This window comes from Oxyura jamaicensis, chromosome 4, assembly GCF_011077185.1.
Source record: "Oxyura jamaicensis isolate SHBP4307 breed ruddy duck chromosome 4, BPBGC_Ojam_1.0, whole genome shotgun sequence".
NCBI lineage: Eukaryota > Metazoa > Chordata > Aves > Anseriformes > Anatidae > Oxyura > Oxyura jamaicensis.
In genome coordinates, this window is record NC_048896.1 from 30272581 (window position 1) to 30295962 (window position 23382).

General features: G+C 36.0%; 1 long non-coding RNA gene across 1 annotated transcript in view; it reads left to right on the forward strand.

Moving 5' to 3' along the window:
• Window positions 1-23382, forward strand: part of LOC118166435 — a 157704-nt gene that overhangs the window by 47196 nt on the left and 87126 nt on the right. Inside the window, exon 4 of the long non-coding RNA XR_004750499.1 lies at window positions 22688-22738. This is a non-coding gene — a long non-coding RNA (uncharacterized LOC118166435). The remainder of the gene's footprint in view (window positions 1-22687; window positions 22739-23382) is intronic.

Sequence of the window (23382 nt, forward strand, 5' to 3'; positions counted from 1 at the left end):
AGAAGTTATGTAACCAAACTGAAAGTCTTGTAAAACATAGCCAGAGAACCAATTTGTGAATAATTGCCATCCCTGTGGAGGATGTATGAGGCAGCATGATTTGATTTGTAACTGAGGTTTTACAAGGCTTGTTTGGAGAAGTTTCCCCAACCCAAGTGGAACAGGGAACAAACATATATCTTTCCTGTACTTGAAACCATAACGTACTGGTAAACAGTTCTGGAATTATTTATACTAGAGTTGAATCTTTACTGAAGACCCCATGCACCTTGGATGACGGAGAAAATATTTCCAGGGTCTAAATCTTTCGCAGTTCTAAATGTGATGTTTTGTCAGGCACTCTGAAAAGGCACTGTCTGGAAGCTGATAAAATGCAGTGATAAAGGGTTCACTTCCTATGTATCTAGGAGTTAAATCTGAATGATGATTATTTTAAAGGTTTCAAAGTATTCAGTATAATTCTGCCAAGAGGAATATGATGAAATTTTATAAGTTAAGAAATTCTTTTTTTTTTTCTTTTTTTCTTTTTTTTTTTTCATTTTACTGAAATCACTGACTTATCAAATACTCAAAACTCAATGAATAAATATGGGATCTGACTGATATCTGGGAAGAATATTATGAGAAAATAAGTAATGTGCAAGAAATTGAATTGTCTGGCTGAATGCTGGTACTAAATTACCCTGTTGATTTAGTTATGAAATGCTGCTTTTGCACGTGTTCAGTTTCAGGTCTGGAATTATATTTTGCAATATATGTATATATAAATACATACATATAGAAATAATGTAATCAGTAATTTTCTTTTAAAACAGAATAATGCTTGAGTTAAGTTTTGGTATAAAACTATTCTCTAAAGAATTCATATTTTATTTAAAGCAACTTCATTACAAACTAAGGTCTTCAATAAAAAAGCGGATGTATTAATTCAACAGTGCATTATATTTAGCTATGTATGCTAAATCATATCCTAACATCGGGTTATCTTCAATGTGTTTTAGATGGTTTAATTTCTCATCTATCTCTGTATATTTCTTCTCAGTATGTTTTTTTGTTTGTTTTGTTTTGTTTTGTTTGTTTGTTTGTTTTAGAGATTTCAGAGATCTTGCTTTCCACAGGTTTTGAAAGATTATTGGATCACCCATAATCTTGGGTATTTTGGCACAAAAGTACAACCATTTATTTAAAACAGTCACAGTAATGTATTATTTAGCATGAACTGACATTAGTTAATGTCAGTAAAATTAGGAAATCAAGGTGACTTCACAGGAATAAATGAAAATCTGTATATTGATATATTAATATATTTTGAAATGTAGGGTTTGATCTTCAGCATATGTTAGGAGAGACCTAAGAGCACTGAGCTACTGCAGTGAGTTTTAAGTAGAATCTAGCCTGAGTTGTGTATGAGCTTCAATATCCCATTAGAGGGTAGTCTTTATGTGTCTCTTCCAAGAGGTGAGTATTATGGGTTTGGACTTCACCAGAGGGAAGCCAGAACTAGATACATGTCTTCCACATATCATAGGAGAACTTAAACAGCTGGAGAAAAGATGGGCAAACAGCTCTCCTCTGAGACTTCTGTCTTTTATGCATAAATCAAGCACCTTCTTGCTCTGTGCTCCAGACCAAAATCTGTTGGTCTGTGACAATCTTAAGCAACAAAAACTGCAACACCATAGAGTTTATTGTTTTCTGGCATGTGTTGCAGCTGAATGAAGGCTTGGAGAATCAAAGTTTTCGAAATTGGGTGGACAGGGTCCAGGTTAAATGTGACTTTGAAATCATTTAAGAGGACAGAAAAGGGAAAAAAATGAAAACTGTCCTAAACTGCAGATTCTGGAAGTACTAATGTCCATGAATTATTGTATTAATTGCATTTAAAGAACAAAAAAGCTTGTATGCAGATGCATTTATGAATATGACTTCTTACATTTCCATTATTTAAAGTAGTTTTTAGATAAAGGTCTGACTTGTAAAAATTAAAAATAACGTACATTTTCAATACAGAGCTAACACATTTCTGGCTCTGGAATTCTGTATCTGGTTGGATTCTATACTCCAGCTGTTCTGCATGTGACAGTTACTTTTGTCAAAAAATCCGCCCCCCCCCCCCAAAATGCTATTTCCTATTACCTTCAAGTCTAGCAAAGCATTAAAATTACCTGTGTGGCATTCTTCTTCTGCTTTTGCTCAGTTACATCATTACATTTTAACACTCAAGATAAAAAGGATTGTAATCCTTTGTAATACTTGTTCTTTTATTCTGCCAAGTGCCATAAAATCAGATTTCTAATAGCTCTAGGTTTAGGACACTGTAACAATATTATAATACCCTCCATGATAAACTTTTACAGTAGAGAGACCAATATTTCATTATTGTTGATGTAGATAAGAATGTCTGTGTAATTCTGTGCTGACAGGTTACTGTAGCTGGTGAGCTTATCAGGTTTCTATCTTTCTAGTAAATCTCATTTTTATTCCAGTCTTGCCAGTGTTCATGTTTTAACAAAACCTGAAAAAAACATTCTTTATTTCATATGTTTAGCATAAATCTGATTGTTAGATTAGACATCTCATCTTATTTTTCAAGAAGGTACTTTCAGCTTGAATTAGCTTGCTTACTTAGCAATACTGTACCTTTTATACATATATATATATATTGTTTAATGTATGTGATGACATTTAACATCCAGATGTATGTTCACTGAATGGACTGTGCATATTGGTGTACATAGCAGAAACACAATTATCTTAATCTTTTCTAGCAGGGATTTTTTTTTTTTTTTTTATCCTCCACTCTCATGGTAATATCTCTCTCTCTGTTAAGATGTTCTGTGAGAAGCTAGTTTTGACAGTTATGCCAGATGTGACATCAGTAAATTATAAATATTATAATAATTTTATATATGAGGAGGAAGGCACCATGACAAATCTGCAGAATAAGGCATATACAAAATCTTAACATTATGCCCTGCTGATTCAGGCAAGTTTTGTGGAAATTAAAGGGAGAATGCAATGTTTCTTTTAAATAGCAAAAATGTTGCTTCTCAATTCCTTTTTTTTTTTTTTTTTAAGATTTGATGGCTTTGTAATCCAAACAAATTATGCTGCACGTAAAATAAACCTAGAGATTTTTTTTCTGTCAGGAAAAAAGTGGAAAAAGTAATCATGAATGAAAAGACCCTTTAGCAAAGACACATGTAACTTGTTTTTATCTATATCCAGTTAGCACTTCCATCAACAGTCTCTAAATGTTACATCCTTCTTTTCTTAATGTAAATCCTTATCTTGAGTTATCACATACCCAGTGGCTGACATTTTACAAAGGCAGCCCCTGGAGCTAAACACATCTCTGGAAATCAAGAAACCCTTGCCAGATTGTTTTTCCAGCCAGTTCTGAAGGCAAAACGGGCTCTCCACATAGTTTAGCTAATTTAACATTAGGAACGTGATTCTTTTCTTAAGCTCATGTGAACTTAAATGGCCATGTGCAATTATGGATGCTGATTGTTAAATGGAGACACATACTCAAATGTCAAAAAAAAACTTCTTTTTATAAGTCACATTCAGACTTCCTGAAACTCAATTATATTCTAATTTGACTTTCATTATAACCAATTTTTGCTGTCTCCTTATGTGTACAGTTTTTATTTTTGTTATTATTTTAATCTCTTAAAGTACTTTTAATTATGTTAATTGCCATTCTTATTGATATGCTTAAGAAATAATTTTAATTTTAATCACTTAATTGTAGTCCTAATTCTAACTAAAATATCATGAATTAATTTCCCTGTCTTTACAGGAGATGGGGTGAAAGGGAAAGCGTAGCTTGAATCACAGACAGCTCTGACTTTAAATTATTTAGTGCATCAACCCCAAAACATTTAAAGCCTCCCACTGTGATCCCCATCCTGTATTGGGTGGCTCTTGGTTCATGCCTCTGATGGTCCATCATACAGAAAGCCAACCAGTGCTGATGAACTCAGAAGCAGTATGGCTGGTGTGTCCCATGTCACTTACTCCAGAAGAGCTGTGAAAATGGGCTGAACACACACACTGGCCATTTGCACAGAATTTGCAGCATCAGGGTTTTCTGATAGTGGAGAACCGCAACACTTCAGCTACACCAGAGCACACCAAAGAGTAAGTACTTATTAAGGTGAGAATACTTTTATATTTTCAGGAGAGGTGTTGCCATCTGATTCTCAGCATTAACATAATAATGTTTGACTGGAAGATTATAATATAGAGACCCAATATAGTTTCCAGTTAAAGAAAGACATTGCAACTCTAGAAAAATCATGCTGTTATCTGTGGGTTTTAGGTTGCGAAATATGCTTTCTATGTCAGAAAGATGGTGTTTCATTAACATTTAGAATACTGATTTTTTAAAGACAGCCCGATGAATGAATGTGAAAGAGAACTTATGTATTTATTTAAAAGTTTATGCATCTATGTCCTGTCTCCATGTTCATGTCATAGTTTGGTGGTATCTTCTGCCAGCCAGCACCAGAAGTTACTGGCAGACACACTGGCATGGTCTCTTGTTCAATGCACTGAAGAACAGAACAGAGAGACTTTCTGACCTCCTGTCACTGTAAATGCCCTTGCAGTCTTGCTAAAGGAACATTCTTTTACTCATGGCCTCCCAGAAAGCCTGTCCATTTGTAGAGTTTTACACTGGTAGGTAAGCAGCTCCCATCCCTCTCATTTCTGTGCTGGAAGCCTGTTTAAATCAGCCGACTGTGAATCAAACCTCTGATCCCAAACTCTAAACCCACTCACCTTATAGAATAGAACCATCTGCTTCTTATTCCTCTGGAAGAATCCATACAATCTATTACATGGATACATTAAAAGCTGCAGTGCTTTTGGTAAGTTCAAGATAATTTAGTTTTACCTGTTAAAATGCAATTGAAATACCAATAGGCACAAGCCTCAGGAAAAGGCTTTAACAACAGAAAAGCAAAACCAAAAACAAACAAACAGGGATGGCACCTGTGAAAAGATATATAAAACATGTATGATATATTTGATCAACATCAGCCCCGTGAATTGGTGATAGAGCCCTTTCAAGAAGAGATGTAACATTACCTATCTTTATTCCCAGTATCCTGGGCCTTTTCCAAACTGCACCTCTTAGACCAGAGCAAACCTGAGCTAAAATGAAAGTGCTCTTTGCACTTTTGGAGGTTAGTTCGACATACAATGTTTCACAAAACATACTAAATATTTAAAGATGATCATCAGTAAGGTTAGGCAACACCATTCTTTTAACAGAAGAAATATTCTTTTTTTACCTCCTTGTGTTGTCCTTTTACAGTCAGGAAGAGTGTTCACGGTAGTGGAGTATAGTTGTAATGAACATGTAAGATTATTAAATGTTTCAACTGTGTATTAATATTTAATCAACTACAAAAGTCATTTATTGTTCCTCATAGTCCTGCCCTAAACCTGTAAAGATTAGTGTTAACTATTAGTCCTACTATTTTCATGTACTAATATTGGTTATTTTCTTGATATTCATACAAGTGAGAGTTAAATTATCGAAAAGTGGGAGTTAAATTATCGAAATTATTCGATAATTTAACTTAACTCTCACTTTTCGATAATTTTCTTGATATTCATACAAGTGAGAGTTAAATTATTGAAAAACATCTGGTGTAAGTTTGTTGTTTTTTTTTTTAATTTTATTTATTTATTTATTTTACTTTCCACTTTCTTTATACCTTTCATCTTTGTGGTTTCAAGAGACAATCAGATACTGTCTGGGTAAATTGGCCTTGCACTGAAGATCTGGGCAAATATTCTCACTTAGGAAACCCAACATTGATGAAGCTAGCATTTTGCTTTTAATGAAGCCAGAAATCTATAAACCTGTGCAAATTTGTAGTACTCACTGCTATTGCTGCTTGTTTTCCATACCGCTTCCACTCACAGGTTTTCAAAACCAGATTATTTTATATTTTTCTACATGTAATTAAAATGAAACCACCAATAATTTAAATATTCAAGTTATAGTATCAAATCTTAACACAGTAACAAATGTTTGTAAATAAATTAAACCTTCTCTAATATGATTCCTCTGTTTTTACCCTGAAGTCTGCATGTGAGTGAGGAATAAAAAGTTACTCTTGGTACTTCCACTCACTAGTACGAAATTTGTATAGATGGAGGCATTCAGGATTTATCTTTTCTAACTTTTCTGTTTCCCAATAGTTTTAATTATGACACTGTGGTCTTATAGCTGTTCCTCAATAGAAGTCCAGTCCTTTTATTCACTTTCCTACCTTCATTTACCTGCAGTCACATGCCTTTTTCTTTCCTCTCTGTTAGCACAACTCCCTGCATCTTTTCCATTGTGCTTTCCCATGTGCCTCACCTAAATCCTTTTAATGACTTCTATTCCCTCAACCACTTCTTTCCTCTTGTATCTGCATTTTTTTCCTTGCATGCCTATTGAAGACATCAAATATTTCTCTGTCTGACAGCATTCAGAAAGCTGCCGTCATCACTCTGTCAGAAATGCATTATGATGTCTTTCATGCACCTGCTTCTTTCTCTAATCTTCTCTACAATCTTGAGAGGACTTTTGCCCTCAGAAACTCATCCATAGTTTTATACATTTTCCCTGGAGAAAGTAATGTCAATACAGCACACCTGGGATGGCATACATAAAAGGCACTCTGCCTAGTGGGAGGTGTTCCAGCCATGGAAAAGGTTTTGAAACTATATGATCTTTAAGGTCCCTTCCAATCCAAACCATTCTGCGAATCTATGAAATGTTTAACTATTAGGAACAGTACAACTATATTAAACTGAGCTAGTAGAGCTGCCCCAGGAAAACAGCCTTGCAACTGTTTCTGGTATAGGATAGGGTATACATGACACTAAATAATGTCATATAAAATGTTACAGAAATAGCAAGTGAGATTTATGACTAGTTTCTACATTGTCTCTTGACCAAAGTGACAGGATTTTTTCCCTCCAATGTGATCCTGCTTCAGCTGAAATTAATAATAAAACTCACAGAATTAATCAAGGGAACATTTCATGCTTTTGTTAAATAGCAATGACTTTTTGAAAAGTCTCATTTACTGCTTCAGCTAAGTTCAAAGACCAGAGTCTGCATAAGTTATTAAGAACAATATTAGCTTTAACAGACTGCACTTGATGGCAGGTTAGTAGAGCAAATAATTACTTATACATTAGTGTTTTAAGAATAATAGAAGCATCACGTTTATTTAGTTTCCTCTGCCTTTTTAGTAATATAAAGTTTATAATGGCATTGGCTATCAGAAAAGAGGTGTCAGCAATTTTAGGAAACTTCTTTTCTTTAAAGCATCCAACACCATAGAGCTAAAAGTTGTAAATTCAGTCTTATAATTTGAAATGTTTAGATTTTGTGTCTTCACTTTATTTTTGTTCTTTTCAAACAGGTAAAAAGGAATCCCAGTCACAGAACACTTACTCCCTGGATTCCAAAAGTGAATACTGCAACATGCACTCAGAAGAATTCAATTTATAATCATGAAAAGAGAACGATCAACTCCACATCCAGCTCAACAGTATATGTACACCTGCCAACAGCCAAGTATATTCATTAGAGCTGGATGGGAATATATGCAAGTGAAACAAAGCAGATCACACCACCAGAAAAAAAATAATATATATATATATATATTTATGTAGTTGTTTTACAAAATTACCCACTGTAAAAGACAAAATGAATACTAATACTAACAGCATACCAGAATCCTGCTGTGACTAAGGAGGTGCCAATATCATTCAACTGCCCCAGGCTTCTGAAATAATAATTCTAATAATTCTAATAATTCCAATAATTCTAATAAAGTATTCTAGAGTTTCTGCCACATAGAAAAATATGGATTTTCATTTTTAATACAGGTTTCTTTGAGGCAACTCTTCCAGCTCAGTTTGGTCTGAAGTACTGCAAGCACACAACATCGTGGTCTTCTTTTGGCTGGTAAAAATATCACACTTGGATTTCTTTCATATGGACCTACCGTCATTTTCTTTTCTTTGTCATCTTATAAATCTGAGCAGGAAATGATAAATAAGGTTTTCTACTTTGTAGCTACATTTAGCAGTAGGCCGTGGTTTAATCTGCTGGAATGTAACACGTGGTGCAGTGGTCTTTTGGTGGTTTGGTGCTCTTTTCTCAGAAATGTTTAATTGCCCATCATCCTTTCCCCAGGGAAGCTGGAAATCTGTTAGACTGCCCCACCAGTAGACAACTCAGAGGCCAGCTAAGCTGATGGTGAGTAGATCATCCATAGTGTTTCCAGGATTTTCTGATTTTCTTTTAGATTACATAAAATGGAAGACAACGTCAAATAGTGAGGTAACAGCAACAGAAATTAAAGGGGGTAAAGACAAGAAGAATCTGCATGTAGTACAGCCACAGGTGTGCTATCCTTGGGTGACATCTAACACTAGGTGTCACCTGGTAGATCTCATAGATAAATAGGTCTGAAGATTACAGATGTGGGGGATGAGATTAAGTATAGGAGTAAAAATATTGTTCAAGCAATTCAAGACTGACAGATAATCTTGGAACAAACAGGGCAGATTTTATCATGGCAGAAAGAAATCTGTGTCCCCAGAGTCAAGGCAGAAAGTCTGCTGGTGATAAATACAGCCGAGAAATGAGATGATCCCCTGGGAAAGAGAAAAGAGGTGAAAAGACAAAAATCTTTAGAGAAATAAAGCTAATAAATATAGAGGAACAAATAGGTTGCTCCTTCAGTCCATGTGGTCTTAGACTCCATCTAGTTGATGCCATTTGTAGTATCTTTCTGCAGCTGTCTTCTTGAATGGTAGCAGCTGCTAACAGGGATTAAATATAATTTCTCCCATTTTCTCATTTTTTATGGAAGTCTGGCCTTCATTGGAGATTGTGAGAAAGAAGACAAAGGAGAATGTTAATAAATGTAGAGGAGGAATGCCATCTGGATTTAGGCCTATGCAAGAAGAAAGTGCTAAGTAAAACAAACAAACAAACAAAAACTAACAAACAATAAACCCCACAGGACTCCCAGTAAAGCAGATGCAGGAAATCAATTGTCAGGAACAGGTGGAAACTATGGGGACAGGATACTGAAAGTAATACTGCCAGGAAGTGGAATATAAGATATTTGATATTTCAGGTGCTGTAGGAGTAGACAGTAAAACAATGCTAAAGAAAATGGTCACAGAAGCCTTTAGGAGAAGTCTAGTAACCACAGAAAGTGAAAGTGTGTTGTTTAAAAGAAGAAGAAGAGAAGGAATTAAAGTATATAAGACAACCCAAGGTACTACTGATGCTTCGTGGAATATTTGATTGCTGGGCTGCATATGTGGAATTGGACTTCAACTGGATGGTGAGCTCAGTTACACAAATAATCATCCTGAGCCAAAATAGGCATAAACAGTGTGAAAAACTTTAAGAAATGAGGAAAGAATGTCAGAAAAAAAATTCAAAATACCCAGAGACTGTATAACTAATAATATATTAAAAAAAAGTGACCCCTTTTTTCATTTACAGAAAAGAAGTGGTAAGATATAATTTTACCGACTCAATTGTTTTTGTAATATATGGTAATATTAGAGAAATTTTACTACATAAAACTGTAAGTTGATGTAAATGTATTGCAGTGGAGAAAGCAGACTGAATGTTTTAAACTATATTCTCAGAATTTACTTAGACTTATATTCAGATAAACCATCCTCAGCTGTTGTGTAGCTGAACATTGAAAATGTCTTCATTCCAAAATAGTTCTGAAGTCTTAGAGTGGAGGTAAAGGGGGAATTAGCCACCTTCAGGTACTAGAACACAGAAACACATTGTAACTGCCACTCAGTGCATGGGAAAGGTTAGGTGCTTTAGCCTTAATGACAGGCTACATAAAATGAGCATTTTTTATTTTTATTTTATTTATTTATTTATTTATTTATTTAATTATTCTAGCATCTTATCTTTCCTATAAGAACTGCTAATGACAAAAACCTGACTTTAAATTCCTGCTTTCTAGGGACTGGAGTTTTCACAGACTTTAAGGTTACAGTGAAGTTTTCCTAAAACTCCACTAATTCAAGGAAGCTCCAAGGGCAGGAGTGACCTTTACTCTTGAAACTGAAGTGGAAGAGAAATAGGCAATCTCCTTTGGCTTTACAGTGAAGTATTTATTGCCATGAGCTGCCCTGTTATGGTTGCCAATAAATAACAAAAAATTTAACTCCATCTTTCTTGTCCATGGAGTTATTCAGAAGATGGTCCTGAGAAAGAAGTTTGTTCTATTCCTCTTTTGAAGTTAGGTTACTGCAAAGAGGTAAATGACAAGATTAACAATGGCAGAAATAGAGTAAGAATAACCATGATTCTGTGGCTGAGCATCTAAAGGTGAAAACCATATTCTAATCTATGTTAACTTTTGCAGCTTTTTCAGTGGCCCTTGATTACACCTGGATTTTTTTCCCATACTTGGGGGGGGGGGAAGGGAGGAGGGGTGGGAAGTATTTTTTCATTTTTATATTTAAAAAAGTTGCAATTTTAAACTGGTGAGTAGCATTATGTTTCAGTCTTTCATCACTGTTATAGCCCATGGTGTAAATCTGCACTATGAACTTGGCCAATCTGTCATATATAAGACAGATGGACTTTGTTGGCTTTGGACTCATCTGTGGCTTTGCCCTAAGCAAAGAACTGCTGGTTTGCTGCCCCAGTCTGCATGAAAGATAAAGCATATACAATCTGTCTCCTTGCTGTGCCCTGCTCTAATGAAAGTACTCACTACCAGGCCAATATCTCTCAGGATTTCACCCCTTACATATGGGCTAGAGCTAAAGACTCATTTTTTTTCACTCTGATTTTCCCATTGTGCCACTCTTTAGGTAGTTAGGCAGGGGAGAAAGACAAGTGAGAACATTATTGCTCTCCATATTATCTGACTCATAGACAGACCAAACTACATCTTAACTAACTTCTTGATGATATTTCAATAAATTCAGTATGAAATGTACTTAATTTACTGCAAATTAATTATTAGCATTTTTAATGTTTCAGAAGACATCACTTTGAAAGTTCTTAAATAATATTTTAGTCACATTGAATAAGAAAGACAAGGAAGACTGTCCACTATTAAAGCCCAAAATCCAGACATAAAATCTTGACTATTTTTCTGGTATTGGCACAGACATCTTCTTTGTCCTTGGGCGAGCTACTTGTTCTTGGTGTTTAGAAACGATATTAGCAGGCATTTTCCTCTCTAAAACACAAAGCTTTTTTCTGGCATTAATCACCTGATCAGATATCTGAACTTCATTGATACAGCCTGGAGGTCTTTGGCTTTATGTCCTTATATTTCAGACAGAAACTATTCTTTTTCCCCTGAAGATTTCCACAAAGATAGGAATTTCTATTTAAATCAAACAGAAAAGTGCATCCGCGTGTTTTACAGCTAGGCTAAAGTCACTCTGTTCACAGTCCAAGCCAGCAGGGAGCCATACAAATTTTAGCATTGATCTTGTGCCAGCATGCTCTCCTCCGTAGCAGGCTTTTGGTCTTCACTTGGTATAGCAAAGAAAGCTTGCATATGTTTGGATCATGGGTAGATCAAATTTCGAACTAAATCTAGGGGCATCTAGATGCACCTAAACCTCATGCACCGAAACCTAAGACTCATGTATGCATGAAATAGCAAATATATAGCATTTCGTACACTTTTAATCCCCCAGGTTCTTTACTGGTATTTTCTGTTAGAATGAATTTACACAATGAAGACATGAAATTTTATTTTTCTAGAAACTCCTTTCCAGACTGTTTAAGAAAGGACCTTCAAAGAGCTGGAGCTTGCAATTTTGAAACATCACTTCTAAAAAGAAAAAAGGGTGTTGTTTCTCCCTTGACACAAACAGTTAACTCTGTAAGACTGGGGAGTCGGAGGAGAAGTGGCAACTTTCAGCATTTGTCAACATAACACAGAGCATACTTAGATCTGATCTTCAGATAGTGAGTGTGAAAATATATGTAATACAGAAATATTATTTAACTTTCCAATCAAGTAAATAGTTTTCAGCCATAGAATATGGAAGAGGCAGAAAGATATCCCTAGCTGAAGTGTAGCCTTGGCTACCACAGTAAACATGGTTAATGCATACTGTCTACATAATTGCACAACCCTTTCAGCTCTAAATGTGTTACTACACCAGAATATCACTCAAACTAATTCTACGGCAACATATGGACATCTCTCAATAAATACTCTTTTTTATTTTTATTTTTTTTACTCTAGTTGATACTATGTCAAGTACATTTATTTTGTTGTTGATTAAAAATATAAAATATAATTAAATTCATTAGTTTATGCTTGATGTTTTGAATCAAAAGCATTTTTTTATACTTGAGAACAAGTGTAAGCCTGCTGCTTGAGGAAAAAGAAAATAGTGTTATTACCCCAAAGAAGAGACAAGCTTTATAAATGGCACATTTAAGAATAAACTGTTTGCTTTATTAAACAGTTAGGTTCTGAAGTTCTATAGCTCTTCATGGGTTTCTCTGTATTTTTATAATTCTCTTTGGTATCATTTCAGAAAGTAATTAAATACAAGTCTATTCAGGCAGGCTCTATAAGCCCATGCCTGACACACTGAAATGTGCTTTGCAATAGAAGATTAAGACTGAGTGAAATGTTACTGTATCTCATATACAGCAATTATATTTTCAGTGTTTGATTTTTGGACATAATTTAGTAACCCCTAAGTTATTGGTCCTTGTGGGTGTGTCTCAGTTTGAATTTCTTGGCACAATACCCTGCTTTCATATATAACATTTTAAGGACTACATTGGTAAGTATATAGGTACAGCCCTAGGATGCAGATCATCACAACACATGCCACTGGATGTGAAAGTAGAGATATTGCATGTTCTCATAATTGCTAGTTTAAAATGGATTTTATTTCTTTATTTCAGTTAATTGTAATACTCTTAAATATAAAGATGAAAAAAATTAATGCCAAGTTAATACAGATTGCTTGAGATTTGTTCATTTAAACTGAATGGTTATGGAAAAAACCTGCTGAGCTTGAAAGTATTTTTTCTTAAGAGTTCATTATTTCCAGCAGCAGTTTTTGTCTTCCCCATATTAAGGCAATTCTGAGAAGTACATATATATCTATATATGTACACCAACTAATGTGTAGTTGGAAATAATTTGTGAGGAGACTTTTCTGTCAATTCATGTCTATTTATTTTTTTTCTTTTGAAAAATCCTTCATAATTCTAATGTGCATGGTACATTGTGGATAAGTTAGTTTTGTTCTGCTTTCTGAACTGTTATCTTTATGTAAATAATAGTTCCATTCCATTCAAGGGATCAAAGGTTTCAGCCATAACAGAAACTATATTTTATATGTCCATGTGAAGTAGTGAGATATAATAGCTAGTATACTAAGGCAGTAGCTAAGTAAATAACATTTTTTTTTTCCTTAAGTTCACCTCCAGTTCACCTTAAAATGCTAAAGATTTATCAGAACATACTAAAAGTAATTTGTTCAACTGAAAGGGGATAAATATTCCATAGAACATTTTTAAAGGGATGTTTTTTTTCATATAGTTGCAATTTTCAGGGTCGTAACAATTAAAAATCAAAAAGTTCAAAACAGTAAGTCCCTTAGGAACACATACTTAAAAATTTTCACACAATACTGTTGCTGATGAATCTCTGATGTCACATTCCTAAAACAATGATCCCAGGTTTAGAATTTTTTTTTATTTTCCCTTTTGGGCCTGGGCCTGGCTGCCTGGCTCCTCTAATAGCACTGGTTAGAGCAAAAACAGTTATCGCATGTAACAGTGTTTTGTGATATCCAGTCCTGATGAAAGTATACCTGCTGACCTCAGAGAGACTGAGCAGATTCCGGGTTTTTGGAGAATTTAGTTGAGGAGAACAATGTGATTTTTACCTGCAATTCAGGCATAGAAAATGCTACCATGTAGCCAGAAGCAGCAATAAATTCCTGTACTTAATGTGAGTGCATAGACTGATTGAGGGGACCAAGCAACTCTCCAGTAACATCACAAAGAGTCTGTGACAGGACCATGAATATGTGGTCTGAACGTGCAATACAAGAGAGGGAAAAAAAAAATAATAATAATAATCCTATGTACAACCAGAACCAGTAGTCCATATGGTAAATAACTATGAGAATTTGACACCTGAATATTTGTAGGACCTGGAATACCTGCTTAATGCCTTCCAGTTACAGCAGGAAAGGTGATAGATGGCATTACACATCTACTTCATGCTGCAGTGCTCATGCTTTAAAAAGTGGAGAGGTGGTACCTGTGTGGGTACCAGAAGGATGCCACTGTATATACAGAAAAAATAACATCTGTCCCAGAGCATCAGAGATGAGTCTCACTCTCTTAGGGGTTTTGTCATCAGACAGACCAGGCCATTTGCAAGAGACGGCAAGTCAGGAGCCATGACTGACAATTCAGGCAGCAGGGCAGCGCCTTCTCCATCAGGGTATAATCTCACGGTATTCCCAAAAAAGAGCTGGGAAAGGGTACACTAACCAGGTTCATTTAACGGTCCAGTGATCACTAGGTAACAGTAGTGAGGCAGGTCCAAAGCCAGGCCAGGAAGCCAAATCAAGAAGGTAAGGAAAAATGAAATGCCAGGCACAGTATAGCTATATCATAGCTCAGGCAATGGCCAAGGACATGAGCATAATTGCAATTATGCTCCAATGCCTGCACATAATTGCAGGTCCTGAGTTAGCATGTGGTTGGAGGACTCAGACTTCCCACAGATGTTTTGCACAGCTTCTCTGTTTTCATGGCACTGAGATCAAGCTTACACATCTGTACTATATCAAAGGAGACCATGAACACAAGCATCTCCTACCCTGCAAGATGATGTTAAAGAGGAGGAAGGTTTTGATTGGTCTGGGTAATTAGGTTGTATTGCAGTATTTTAAGTACTGATGGTTTTGCAATCATCGTTGTCTGAAAGGATGAACAATGTGGAGCTTCTGGAACACAATAGATTTCTCCCTTTATTCAGGGGAGAGACACCATACTACAAACTGGACAGACAATGCTATCTGAGAGGAATGTTGTTTGCTTGACTCCTTATTTCCTGATTGTGGTTAATGGCATGGGGATAACCTTTCTCTGAGATGAAGACCTTACCTGATTCAACAGGCAATGCATCTGTCAGTAGTGTTGAAGTGGTTGCTTAAGAGCTGCAGTATAAACCTTTAAATGAAGTGCAGAAGGTAAGTCTTGGGGGCATATTTCATAGGGCAGGAACATAAGAAGCTTGTGTGCAAACCAACAGGGCCTGTATGAGAAGTACTGAGCTTGCAGAGTTTGCAATACCCAGGACAAGAATAACCTTCTGTTCATGAGCACTAAGGATGCAGTAAACTCCTGAAGTCTGGAGACTTCTCCAATTTGATCACAAACACATGTACTGAAAGCTTTGGGCCTCAAGGGCATGGCATAGCTACAGAAACCTCTCATTTTCTCTCATTAGATAAGGTTTCTTGGATGCTGCCTGATGATTCACAGTTATCTCCTGACTGAACTAAACATCCAAGCAAATGCACATCACTTGCCCCTTAACCAGAAATAAAGAGCATGATGGCATGCAGCTTCAAGGAGAAACAAGAAGTTCTTAAAGGAAAATCCTCAGGTTTTGGGAGAATAGCATGACAACAAATTAGTGTAAGTACAGACATACCTCAGGGTTTTATTGTCTTAGAGCTAACTCTCAGAGACAGATGTATACAAACTCGTCCCAAACCAGAGGATGACAAGTTAGCTGTGGAAGGTAGAGCAGTTGGAGAAGATTGCATCTTGATGTTCTTGATACAAGGGGACAGGGCTGGTGTTTTCTGGGCTTTGGAGAAAGATGTGGGACCTTTTAGCAGCAAATAATGTCATGGCTACTTGGTAGAACAAGGGTTAACAACTTGAAACTAAAGGAGGGTATACTTAGATTAGATATAAGGAGGAAATTCTTCTCTCAGAGAGTGGTTTCAGAGGCATTGGCACAGGTTGCCCAGAGAAGCTGTGGATGCCCCATCCCTGGGGCTGGGTTCAAGGCTGGGCTGGATGGGGCTTTGAGCAACCTGGTCTGGTGGAAGGTGTCCCTGCCTATGGCAGAGGGGTTGGAACTGGATGGGCTTTCAGGTCCCTTCCAACCCAAGCCATTCTATGATTTTACTTTCTAAAATCAGCTAAGACAGAAATAATATGAAGTAAAGTATGTATGGAAGAAAATACCAGAAAAGGAACAGATAAAATAAATGGATGACTGAGTAGATGACAGAGGAATAGAAGATGGAAATTGTCTGAGAGAACACACAAATAAGCAACAATATAAAATGATAAACTGAAAATCAAAGACACTAGTGGGCTACCTTTCTAGTCAGTATTTAAAAGGGTTTTGAAATAATGGTTGAAGTTATTTGCTGTGGAGAGAACTATCAAGGTATATAGTTGGTATAATATTTACTAGCGTTTGTCATTTCATGTGGCAGCCATAAGAGTTCTTTCATGATGAATTAATTACATTACTATATACATTAGTGGCACAGTACATTACAAAACTGGGAATAGTCCTGGCCTTTCATCTATACATGGTTAACTGTTTAGAGAGTAATGTTAAGGGCCAGTTGAATTGTGTCCTGAGGAGATCACAGGAAGAGATCATAAGAGATCATACTTTTCAAGACTTTCAACACCTTTTGCAAAAGCACATATTAAAAGTTTGGTGTGTGTCTTCATATACATTACAGAGCTAAAAAAAAAAAAAAAAAATCAGAGCTCACAAATTTTGTTGGAGGCTTACTTGCCTTATTTTCACTTGGTTTGAAAAAGTAGTTATTTAACCTGAATGAACAGGATAGGGGGGATACTTTTTGTTTGTTTGTTTGCTTGTGTTTGGTGCTGACCTACAGTCAACTCTGAGAAAATAATGTATTTAACTTCGTGTATGCAAATAACCCAGTGAAGTCAATTAGACTGGTTCATTAGTAGTATTAGGCATGTGCGTAAGACGTTAAAGATTTGGTGTTTAATAATTTCCCTATTTTTGTCTTTGAATTTAAGCCTGTTGTCTAGACAGCACGAGTTTAGACAGCTCTAAACTGCTATAATCTTCTTACATTCATTTGACAAATGTCTGAAGCAAATATTTCAAGAAAAAAATTGAAAAAGCTCTTCCTTGAGACTTTGTACTTCAAAGCAAATCATTAATGTTTTGACACAAAACCAAGAAAAAATATGTTGTAAGGTATAACACTGTTCTATTTCAAAAGCTCTGCAAGGTAAGCTGTGAGTAACAATTTTCAAACTCTAGGCTTGGGTCCTTTATATATGTTAACCTCATGCATATAAATATTTGTATAAGTATTTGCGGAGTCAAGGTCATCAATAGGATCTTAATACTGTTTGGCACTCTATTGTCTGTGCTTTGTCTCCTTAACATAACTTTATTTTGACTGACTTTCTGCATGATGCCAGTCCTAAAAGTGTTTTTTTGTTTGTTTGTTTGTTTTGAATGTGGAAGTGTTGTAGAAGTTTTCAAAATACATTGTTGGCTGTCAAGAAAAAAATATGTTCTATGACTTAGGCATAGTTGCCTGGATCATGCTGATGGTTATTTAAATATGTCTCTTTAAGAAATAACCACATATTTAAAAGTTAAATACATGAGATACCATAAACATTTTAAGTAGTATTATAGTGCTAAAACAGCAAGATCACTTGGGCCAAACAAGTATGTGAGTTTCAGATCACTTTCAAAATATAGATCCAGAAGTTACTGAACAGACAATTTTACATATTTTCAATTAAGCTGGATACCCAAAGCCTTTTTAGTCCATTTATGAGTCAAGCAGACACAGATACACAGAAGCAATTAATTTTGACAACAAATGCTAAGCTTTTTATCTCTGTATTCTATAATGTGTTCCAAGTACTAAACAGCTCAAATACAAAAATGTTAAATAGTGAGTCTAGCTTGAAATACAAATACGAAGTCTGACTTGCATTAAGAAGTTTGGCATTGGATAACGTCATTTACAAATACTTTCTCAGTAAGAAATGCGTTCAAATGCAGTTGTTATTGATATATTATCATAGAAGTAAATTCTGAAGGTATGTACCAGTTCTCTATCCTAGATGAGAACCTAGGATATACATGAGAACCTCTGTCCTATTCTTCAGCTGAACATCGGTAGTTCTCAAGCTCTTGGTTCCACAGTGTCAGATGTCTTTACAGGCATTCTTAAAGGAAAAAGTTGTTCAGATTTGTGGTTGAAATGGATACTGATTTCTATTTGCAACCTCTGCTGCCCCTTCACCTCCATCCCCTTTAAACTAGGTATGCATTAACTCTGCTTTACTGTCTGCAGTTCTCTAGTTCCAGTTTCAAGTGAAGCATTTCCTAGTGTTTCTTTGCTGGTGATGGTTGGCTGGTTTGGGTTTCTTTGTTTGTTGCTTTTTTATTTTTTCCCACCCTTTTCCCTTTGGAGAGAACCACAAATTTATTTATTTAACATTCAAAGCTATTGCAGTGGCAATTTTCCCCCTTGTATAAAGTTTGTATGATTCCTTGCTAAATGGTTCCTCTGAATTCAGTGCATTCTTTAAAGAATAACTGGATCATCATGATTAACATTGACTCCAGAATACTCCAGCCTGTAAATTCAGATTTAGAGAGAAAATGTTAATCTGCAGCAAACCTATACTTTAATAGACTGGTTCTTAACAAATAGCAAGCCTATTTCTAATGTAGATGATGGCACCATCTCTTGAAAGTAACATGGTAAAACATCAGAGATCCATAAGGAAAATTACATGCCAACATTCTGCCTGCTTAAAAATCTATATATATATATTTTTGCCTACAATTGATACAATAATTGCATAACTTCATACACAGGCCTGTTTTTCTTTTGGCCTTTCACAAGTTTTCATTGAATGAGGGTCCCTCATTTTAATCGCAGAGGTTTCTTCCCTATAGTCACTTTTAACACTTTGACACTGGTGTAAATTTTCTTTTTCACTCATATATTAATTTACCTCTTCTGAGATAAGTAATGTGTTTCCATGGAAGGTGTTTCCAAAACAGAGTAAAAGAGTGCTCTTCTTAATAAAGAAAAGGTAGAAAAGAGAAGCAAATTCAAACTTATGATATCACCATTAGCTATCCAGGAGTTTTATCAGTCTTTACTTTCTTTTTATCCTCCTTCATAGCCACAGAATTCACAAAATTCACATACACGCATGCAGAAAAACATTTTCTTTGAAGACCCTGATACCGTTGAAGAATACCCCAGCTACCACTGTTTCCTAGAGATCTACCTTGAAAGTTGCCTGCACGTGCACATTCAGGGCCAGAAACCTTACTGGCATTCTCATGTTTGTAAAATATCTCAGTGATCATGAGGATTACTTCAGTCTCCACCAGAAAGTACTATCAGGTAAGAAACCATCTTTCAGCATGAAGAATGTGTTAGGCATCTCAAGGAATAGTTCAACTGTGAAGACACTGAATTCTTCAGATCTATTCAGCGAACAACCAAGCCTGCATCTTCATATAGGCTGCTTGCTTTCATGATTGTCCTAGTTCTTGATTGCCTCACATTGAAAAGGAGTCATGACCTTGCTAGTCATTTTCTGATATTTTCTCATGAATTACTGACTTCAAATTAGAGCTGAAGGCTTTCAATGTACATGACAAAGCTGTAGCCTTCAGCAAAAAGTTTCAACCCTGGATTTGTCAAGTAAGAGAAAGCAACTTTGACACATTAAGACCTCCTGACCTTTTATGGATGAAAATGAGCACTCAACAGTCTGATATTGAAGACTAGAGAGGGGAGCACTTGCTAGGTCTCAGTTGTCAGTTTAGCCAATACACCTCTGAAATGGGCAAGGGAAATGAGAGCCATTGTCAAACATCCGTAGTTCCAGCTTACAATTTAAGGACACTGAGCAATTCAACAGGTTGTCTTGTAATGGTGGAAGGAAATGGGATTTCATACAGGAACCTATTAACCATGAAAAGAGCAAGCGGTGTGGCTGTAGATAGGGCTTAACAATCCATTCAGGATCATATTTACAAATCCATTCTTGATCAGTTCTACCATTAAAATAAAAATGAATTACCCTATAAATGAAATGAAGAAGGTCTAATAATCAGCATATCATGCCTTTACCTGCTTGATGACAACAAACAGTTTTCACTGTTTCTTTAGAACTAAAGGACAAAAATGGTAGACGTACTTTTTTTTTTTTTTTTTGGGGGGGGGGGGAGGGGGGGGAGGGGGTACAAACCTGGTATTCATATTTATAGGTTTAAATTTGCTATAAGGTAATCTAAATACAAAATTTATGACAGAAATTGCACCTCAATTTTAAGGAGACCACAACTTGGAAAGCCTCTGGAGACCAGTAACCTGGGATATGCTCTGATGCTTATCTGGCCCACTTTAGACACATCTAAGCAACACCAAATAAATGCCTAATAACACCCAAGTGTGTTGGCTGGACCTCATGTAAAAATAATTCAAATCATAGCACTAAAGAAAATATTTACTATGGTTACCAAGATCAAATGGGGAACAATATGTAAAATGGTCACTGAGGTTGATAATGGTTTCACAGCTGAGAAATACATTAGTGCTTATACCAAAGTTGCCTCACAGGCAAAGCCTGTGGTATTAGGATTCAATAGATGAAAAAGAAAAAAAAGAAAAATAATAATAATAATAATAATAAAGATACTAGCTGAGATCTGCTTAGGCTACCAGTGCATCTGTTTAGGCAGAACGAGGTTGAGATGGATATAGGTCAAAAGAAAGGAGTCATAGAGGTTTATGGTATATTTTAAATGAGGCAGTAGTGCCAGACTTACGTACATTTGCAGCTCTTTGAAAAATGTCAAATATTCCCGTTATTGCTACTGAGCACAGTGCCGCTATGAGGAGGACATCTAAGCAAATATGTAAGAAGGACATCTGTTTAAAATTTTGACTCCTGAATTCAGACTTTCAGAGAGTTTCAGAGACCTCCCAGGAGCATTTGGGCCACACAAAGCTGATGTTTGGTTATTTATATCACAGGCTGTTTTGCCCTGAAATTTTTCTGTGTTAATGAACAACACACACAAAGGCAGCACTGTAAGTCAAATTCCCCTGAAGACAATGTAACTAGGCCAGTTGACACGCTGAGGCTATGCTGAATAGAGACAAGTACTGCTCATTCCTCTGGCTGCACTAAAAGCCTTGTCAAATACCTAAAAGCTTTGGAATGCCCACGCAGCCTGGATTCAGCTCCCATCTGTGCATGGACAGGGTGTGTGTGTTGGATGCAACAGCAACTTTAGGTGATGAAAGAAAACATCTACTTCACCTGCAAAGTGTGGTTAGTTTTCCCAAAAGCTGAAAAAATGAAATTTGGTATTACTTCAAATCCTAGGACCACTTTCCTCACACAAGCTTTTCCACCTGATCACGCTTGCAAAGTTTTCGGTCCCTGATCCTAACCCTGAAGCTTCTAGATCACTTCAAATAAAGTGGGAACAAATGGGGAGAAATGTTTGAGACCCTGAACAACAGACAGGCTGCTAAGCCCTTCATCTGAGTGTGTGTGAGTAAGCGTGCGTGCATATATACATTTCTATCTCAGTTGCTCAGAATGAATTAATGAGTTTTGCAAGCTATCAGAGAGAATTATTATTCCAGGACTGAAGTTGTTCGTTCACTTCTGTAGGAAACAAAGCGTTGCTGAGACTTACCAGAGTGAATGCAGCAGAGTACAGCAAGGCATGCACCCTGCTGAGTTCACTCCAGGCATTTGCTAAAAAAGCATGTATCATAGAAACAGAAATGAATTTTGGGTCTCCCAGGGTCTGATTAAATTCCAAAAGGGGAGAGTTTCCTATTGTGTTTTCAATCTGCCTGTTTCAAGATCATACAGAAGATTCAGAGCAGGACTTCTGAAGCTAAATCCTTAATTCAAAATATGTAGCTCTGAGAGGGCTCATAGCAACACTTTTTATATCCAAAGTTGTTCAGCATATCGCTCACATTCATATATGATGATTTAGAACTGCATTATGTTTGGTATACACTGTAATCCTGAATGCTGACTTTTTTTTTTTTTTTTTTGGTTTGCCTTGTGACAGGCCATGTAATCAGTAAATCCGTATTTGACTCTAGTTCTACATGTAAAAATTTTGCTGGCAGTTGTAGACTCTGGTGTCAATACCCTGAATACAGCATAAGGGAAGAAAGAGAGTGACTACAACCAGCGAGGCTGGAAAAAGTGATTTAGTTCTGTGGCAGTAAAATAAAGGTGTGGTACAGATAGAAATCAGTACTAAAATTCTGTGCATCTATTTACATACATATACATACTGCTGCATAGAAGGCATGCTTTACTAACACTCCTGGAAGCAATAGGCAAGGGATTTAAGCTGCAAAAGAGAACTATATATTTAAGTTATATATAAAAAATACAGGGAAGTTTTTCCAAAAGGCCTTTTGAAACAGAAATAAACACAAGTACCAGCAGCAGGTTGCATGCATTTTATAAGCTAGAGTTTTGCTGTGCTGTGAATAGACCAAGTAACTTTAAACACTGTTCATTTTGTTTTCTTTGTAGATACACTGTCTGGAGTTGCTATTGTTATGAAGAACTGCATTTTTAGATAATGTAGGTATCTTTTTTTTTTTTTTCCTTGTACATTAGTGATCTGAAGTTCACTGAATTTCACAACATACCCTAACATTCCACTCCTTTTGTGTAAGCTACTACCCACTTCCCTTTTCATTCTGCTGATAGTCTTATAATTTTCTTCACTACCAGACTCTATTTGATATTATAGGGCATGTGTTCTAGTAAAGTAATTTAACAGAGGAAAAATAATATAATTAACCTCTAATCATTGTGTAACACTGGAATAACAAAGTTATCGGTACTTGTATCAGCTCAGTTTATTTTTACAATAATGGAATTCTTAAATTTTCTTAATGACAGAGGGTAAGACCCATGTCAGCGTTTAGTGAGATTTTTAAAAATGGTGCTCTTAAATACATTTAGGCTCGTAAGTATCTTAGGACATTTACAGACAGTATTTGCAAAATCAAAATATCTTTCCTGGAGCACTATAGAAGGAGCTCCACAGCTGCTGTTGGTATTACATAAGTTACATGGGTTTGCACAAGGTGACCATTCATCAGTTCTGTTCATCAGCACATTAAGCTTCATGCCAACAAGACACAACTGATTTCAGTGACAGGACACCTCCGGTATGTCGACAAAAATAAGTAAGCATTTACCTAAAGAGCTTTCTGAGG